Genomic DNA, 7,500 nt, shown 5'->3' with positions numbered 1-7,500 from the left:
CACACACACACACACACACACACACACACACAATATTGCTCTATACTTCCCCTTGTCTAACTCATGTCCTTCCGCCTCACCTTCCGCCTCGTATCTCTCTCTCTCTCTCTCTCTCTCTCTCTCTCTCTTTCTCTGTCTCGCTCTCTCTCCCCTGCCAATTTCACATTTCTGCTCAATCCACCTTTCCCTCACGAGCCCACCCATCAATCATTCCTCAGCCTACTCTATCATCCCCCTTCAATATCATGCATGGAAGAGAAAGAAGGGGGAGAGAGATAGAGATAGAGAAAGAGAGAGAGAGGGAGAGAAAGAGAGAGAGAGAGAGAGAGAGAGAGAGAGAGCTGCACTGTCAGCAGACAGCTAGTGATGCTGGCAGAGAACAACGGAGAATTTGAGGTCGAGAGGGAGAAAATGAATGGTCGAACGGAGAAAGTGATAAACATGGACAAACTAAATGAAAGAGAAAATGACAAGTAAACACAAGCCGAGAGGGGGAGGGATTAGGTAAGGAGAAGAGTGGAGGAGCAGGAGGAGAGGGGATGAGCGAGGAAGCTTAAAGTAAACAGTGAAATTTGGTTAGTGCTATAGTTGTCAGTGTTCATGTGACTCTAGTTTAGTGGTATAGTACCAGTGGTGTAAAGTAACATTTACGTACTGTAAGTACGTACTTAAGTACTGTACTTAAGTACAATTTTGCACTATTTTTGTAAGGTGAAACCTGACTAATGAAAGCTCATGAAATGTAGACAACCTAGTCATTTAGAGGACCTATAGTCTTACTGACGGCCTAGCCTGATTGGCTGCCTCGTCTGCCGCCGCCTACCAATCGCGTAGTATCATTGCCTGCCTCCTAAACGCACCGTGGAAGGGCTGATTTCCGCACCGCACCGCAGACAGCCAGCCAATCTACCAGCGCAACTCGAAGCGACAACAGCTGCTAATGTTATAAGCTAAACTGCATGGACGGACAGCAGGAAAGCCACAACACAGTCATTGAACCACGAACAGAACGTCGCAAACGAACGCAAACAACGGCCGCGAGGTCGTGACATACACATACACATACACGTTACTAAAAGAATATACTAATATGGGGGGGGAGACAAGAACACAACGAAGACTTCTTTCACCTGACAAATATGACTATGTCATAATTTCTTGTTTTCTTTATACTTTACTGGAGTATTTCCAGTTTTCAGTAACTGTTACTTACTCCACTATATCTCAGAGGTAAATATTGTACTCCACTACAATAATTTGAAAACTTTGGTTACTAGAACTACTTTGTAGATTTTAATTATTATTACAAACCATTATAACTACTTCAGCCCTATATTTACATTTCGGCCATTTGAAAATAGGTGATCTACAAGCTCACAATGGGTCGCATCGGCTATTTTAAAATATTTTTTATTACATTATAAAAGGTGTGAAATGGGTCAGTGGTACTAGTACACAATAGTACAGTAGGTCAGTACTAGTACACACACATACAGTAGATCAGTACTAGTACGCAATAGTACAGTACGTCAGTACAAGTACACACACATACAGTACAGTAGATCAGTACTAGTACACACAGTACAGTAGGTCAGTACTAGTACACAGTACAGTAGCTCAGTACTAGTACACAGTACAGTAGGTCAGTACTAGTACACAGTACAGTAGGTCAGTACTAGTACACAGTACAGTAGGTCAGTACTAGTACAGAGTACAGTAGGTCAGTACTAGTACAGAGTACAGTAGGTCAGTACTAGTACACAGTACAGTAGGTCAGTACTAGTACAGAGTACAGTAGGTCAGTACTAGTACAGAGTACAGTAGGTCAGTACTAGTACAGAGTACAGTAGGTCAGTACTAGTACAGAGTACAGTAGGTCAGTACTAGTACACAGTACAGTAGGTCAGTACTAGTACAGAGTACAGTAGGTCAGTACTAGTACAGAGTACAGTAGGTCAGTACTAGTACACAGTACAGTAGGTCAGTACTAGTACACAGTACAGTAGGTCAGTACTAGTACAGAGTACAGTAGGTCAGTACTAGTACACAGTACAGTAGGTCAGTACTAGTACACAGTACAGTATGTCAGTACACAGTGTTCATGCTTCCATCCTGTGCTCACTGTTCAGCATCTAATCACACACATGGCTAACAGCCCCTTCCTGTTCAACAGCACTGTTGGCACCTCCATGCATGTATGTACACACACACACATACACACACACACACACACACACACACACACACACACACACACACACACACACACACACACAAGACACCTTGGTGTGCGCACACACACACACACACACCTTGGCAAACATGCAAGCATAAAAACAGTACACACACACACACACACACACACACACACACACACACAGTGTTTTACAACAACACACTACACTAATAATGCGCCAAAGTAGCTCAGACCAGCTGCTCCCTTTGACGAAGCGCCAGTCTTCCTATTAATAAAACCAAGCATGCCTGGAAGCCATGGATAGTATAGCCTACTCATTCTAATTCCGGGCACAAACGCTATCTAAACAAGCATCATTGCAAACATCTGATTGGAAAGAGAGAAGGGAACCCGCACACTCATATGCTCCAAAAGATACATTTATTGACGACGTTTCGAGCCAAGGCTCTTCATCTGGTCAAACTGATTGGGCCACCAATTACTGTTTCATGACCGACAGTGTTCTTTTTTGGTCGTTGTGTTGTTTTTGTTTCTTTTCCTGGCCGGGATCGATTGATTTTCCGTTGGGTTTCGCGTCTCACACAAAAACCTGACCTGGCCTTGGGTGCAATTCTAGGTATTCTCTTTATAAATATTTTGTAGGTAGTCACCTCCACCAGGCCGACGCGCCGGGACAGCAGAGATTATGTTTTTGCCCCTGACTGTGTGTCCATCTGTGTACAGCTAGTGCCGAGCATCGCTGGACGATTAGTGTCAAACCTTCTCCTTCTGAAAGGAGTATCATACTCACAAGGTGTAGAAAAATAATAGGTTTAAGCATCTAATCTATTATTTCTATTGCCATTCTAACGCTAACTGTTGACACTTATTGTAAAGCTAAAAGTATCCAACGACTTTTTAAAGAGCAGGTCAAATCCCGTGAGAGTTTCCACTCACGGGATCTCAGTGAGGGAATTCTAGAAGCATGAGCATGTTTTTATTGTAAGTGTCAGCAGTGATATCATAAACAGAGACATGTGCAGTGTGTGAAACACCGCTAGTATTTATCTTTTTTATTTTGCTGACGAGTTCACAATATAGTCTTCTCCATACAACTCCTATATAGGAAGTGAATGAGTCGGTGATTTTGGACACAGCCCTTGATTCAGAGCTTGTCGAAATTAGGTACTGGTACCGGAGCAGAGGCCACGACGCGTATTATGATGCTGCAGGACCACATTGGGGAGTGGCAGCCGGAAAAAAAAAAACGAACAAAAAGTGGAGTGCGGTCGGTCTCATGCGGGATGGTGTACAATGTCATTTGAACAAGGACAACGCTCGGAATAACAACAGGGGAATATATAATATAACCTTGCTTATGGGCACTAGTGTGGACATAATTGTGTGTGTGTGTGTGTGTGTGTGTGTGTGTGTGTGTGCGCGTGCGTGCCTGCGTGCGTGCGTGCGTGCGTGCGCGCTCGTGTGCGTATTTAAATCATATGATGAGTGCAATATATGTGTATACATAGCAGACAGTTTGAGGGTCCATTGGAATTAAGAGTTTTTGTCCAATGCATTTTTTACTACTTTCCATTGGTTCAATATTTTAGAAACAACACACAGACGTAAAGGGTGTTCAATAGCACTGATTTATGGAATAAAATCTAAAACCTCAAAAATTTAGTTATGAGGTTTCCTCCGGACAGCAACGAATGGTGTTTGAGTATGGGTGGAGTGTGTCTATGCAAAGTTGCAAACAGGTGGTGCAAGCTGTAAGAAACAAATGACGTACACATATAGGCTACAGGTTACGACAGGTATGCTTCTATTTACAAATGTATACACAGATACAGAAACTATGCTTTATTTCAACTTGATTCAACTAAATCAAGTGCAGGGTCACAAACCAACAAAAAGATCCCCCATAAAACTTGGCACTGGTATAAAAAGGTTTGCCTTAGAATGATGATCCCTGCAAGCAACAATGCACCTGGCTTCTCCAAAGAGTTACACAAAAATGGAGGTGAAAAAAGAAAAGCATTCGTCCTTTCTTTATCAATTTCTTCACATCTCTGGCTCCCTACTCCCTTCCTTTCTGCCTCTGTGTGTCTCTCTCTCTGTCCTGTTACATTATGCAGCCCACAGTGATACTAGAGGACAGTCCAAATAACGGTTTCATTTTCCTCGTCTCTATTCCTTCAGAAATGCCAACTCGATAAAAATGAATGGGCTTTTTTAGGCCCCATGTTCAAACCAATACCCAATTGTTCTGACTCATAAAGAATACAGGAGACTCAGGAGAGGGGGAGCCATTGGTTGGGTGTTTCTGTTTCACTGTGTTTGCCAAACATGGTGACTTAGCTACATTAACCCTGGTGTCCCTATTTTGCCCAGGACGTCCATAGACGTTTTTTTGCTCCCGATCCGATTCCGATCGTTTGATTTTGAGCATCTGCCGATTTTTCCCGATCCGATATTTATATTTTATAGAACACGTTTATGCCTTATCACACTAGTACAATTTCCAGTCTAATATGATATGGATATAATATTGACACTAGGGATCACGTTTTTTGGCTCCTGATCCGATTCCGATCATTTGAAAATGACGTGATCGACCCTGATTTCCGATCACCCGATCCGATCGGGACAAGCCTAGACGTCCACACATGTCTAATCAAATAGAAACGCTGGGTGCCTGGGACATGTGGGGACGTCTTAACCCATTTAGACCTGAGGCCGTTTATTTAAAGAAATCTCTATATCCTAACAGTTTTCTGAAAAACCTATGTTTCTATGTCAGTGGTGCTCAACCTTTTTCATGTCAAGGACTCCCAGAATGATCTGTATTTGGCCACGGACAAACTGCTAAGCTAAGCTTGCAGTGCTCCCGCAAACTCACTGATCGCTCAATGTCAAATGAACGTTACATTTTCCAATGAAACCCAACATATCAAGCTTGACCAGGCAATCATGTTCAAGTATTGAACGTGCGTGCGTGCGTGCGTGCGTGCGTGCGTGCGTGCGTGCGTGCGTGCGTGCGTGCGTGCGTGAACCTTTAAACACAAATGTCTGTCTATTCCAGATAAAGCTGGAATAGACAGTTTAGCTGCAAGGTTCTCAGCATTCACTTTCACCATTTGGTCAGCTGAGCCAGGTGAATGTGTGCTTTCTGCATGGTCAGCATATTGCTAGCTTATGAGTGACACTCATACACTGCATGCGCACGCGTGCACACACACACACACACACACACACACACACACACTCATACATGAAGCTGCACAGAGCTTACAATTAAAGGATTTCGCTGACAGTTTAAAAAAAAATCTTTCGGGGGAAGGAAGGGTAGACAAAAACATTGTGACGTTAATATCACTGTCTTTTCATTACGGTGTAATGTATTATCTTTTCGAGAAATGAATACAGTTTTCAATCAAATCCAGTTAACTTCCATTCTTAGATGCAAAATACATGGATCACAAAAAGTCACACATTTTGTGATCAGCTCAAACAAGTAAAGCCTGATTTATACTTTCCGTGCACCGACCTACAAGCCCACGGTGCGCCACGATGCAATGTGTTATGAGCTTGTAGATCGTCTCATTTGTGGTGTGCGACAGTGTTGCGCAAGCAAGTATAAATCCGTCATAAGATACAATGATACATGGGGAACAAGACGAAGCAGTGGAGGCAGGCGATGTGGCCAGCAGCTATTGAGAGCTATATTTCTTTGGGGATTTATGCGCTGTTTGCAGCACAGCATCATGTTACCATATTGATTTTGTGCCTATTGCTCAATTCCCTTACATGTTGCAAGGGCATGCATCTACAATACATCAAAGAAATGGCTGACAAGCTGCATTCATCATGGACTTAAAGGGACATTTGCGAGGCGGTTTTGATTGTGTTTGTCGAATGTAAGATATGCCGTACATTACTGAAAATGTGTTTTTTTTTTGTCCGCTGAATAATCAAATAAATACTTTTCACCCACGTGTCACATTTGCACTGCTTTTTAATGCCTCGTCTCTGTCTCATGACCTTTATCATTAATGTGAAAACACCATTTCCACCCTGCAGCCTTTCTGGCCTGGCAGAGATAAAATTATTGATTTTTCTATTCTTGTATAATTCTGATTAGTAGCCTCTAATAAATAAGCAACGGTGGTTTTCACCGTCTGGCACTGGCTGATCAGTCGTGGAAAATGACTAAGTGATCATGTGAGGTTGCCCACCCCTATCAAACAGAGAGAGAGAGTGAGAGTGACAGTGAGTGAGAGAGAGAGGGGGGGGGGAGTGGTGGGGGGTAGGGAAAGAGAGGGAGAGAGATTCCATGCCATACTTCCTCAATTGACCTCACCATTCCCCACCTCTGCTCAGCTAAAAACACGTGCATTGCCGACAGGATATATTTGCCGACTCAATTACACACGTGTGCACTGTGCACGGGAGCTCTCACACACACACACACACACACACACACACACACACACACACACACACACACACACACACACACACACACACACACACACACACACACACACACACACACACACACACACACACACACCTCTATTCACACAAAGGGCTAGATCAATAGCAAGCCTCAGATGATGTCCATTAAGGTTCCATCTGATCTGAAGCGCTCCATCTGTTCACAACACTAGACACACCATGGGGTGTTTTCTCATTTGTTCTGATGCAGCCTCTCTGTTCCACTGAACCATTACTCACAATTTACACACACGTGAATACATGTCATGAACACCTCCAACGAGAGAAGAAAAGAAACCTGTTAATTACATTGGAAAGTGTAGAAAAATGGAAGTAGGCAACAAGACTAAGTGCATGCGTTTTGGCTATAAAGCCTTCCTCAGCGTAATCATCATGACTACGCACAATTGTTGCACACACAACCCCTATTTCTATAATAAAATAAGGGAAGGCTGGCTATCATTTCTTAAACAAGTTTTTGTTAGTGGCGTCTGTGCTGCATTCCTTCTAGTGTTGTAGAAATGGAACCAGTGGGTTCCTTTTGGTTACATTTGCACACCAAGAGTTGCTTAGTTGCCCATATTCGCATGGGGTTTGTTTATGGTTATGTCTGAGTCATAGTGACATTTTATCCTGTAAAGCAACGTTGAGTACCTTGAAACTCTATATAAATTGTATGCATTATTATTATTATTTGTTGTCATTCAAAACATAATCTGATCATTGACAGACTTAACACCATGTGTTGATCATTGCGTCACTACTGATACAGACATGGAGAATTGGAGATACGTTTGAAAAACATTATATTATAAGTGATGCTG

Source organism: Protomyctophum parallelum, assembly GCF_964188405.1.
Source record: "Protomyctophum parallelum genome assembly, chromosome: 13".
Lineage (NCBI taxonomy): Eukaryota > Metazoa > Chordata > Actinopteri > Myctophiformes > Myctophidae > Protomyctophum > Protomyctophum parallelum.
The sequence above is the reverse complement of the archived record's forward strand: the minus strand, read 5'-3'. Positions refer to the sequence as shown.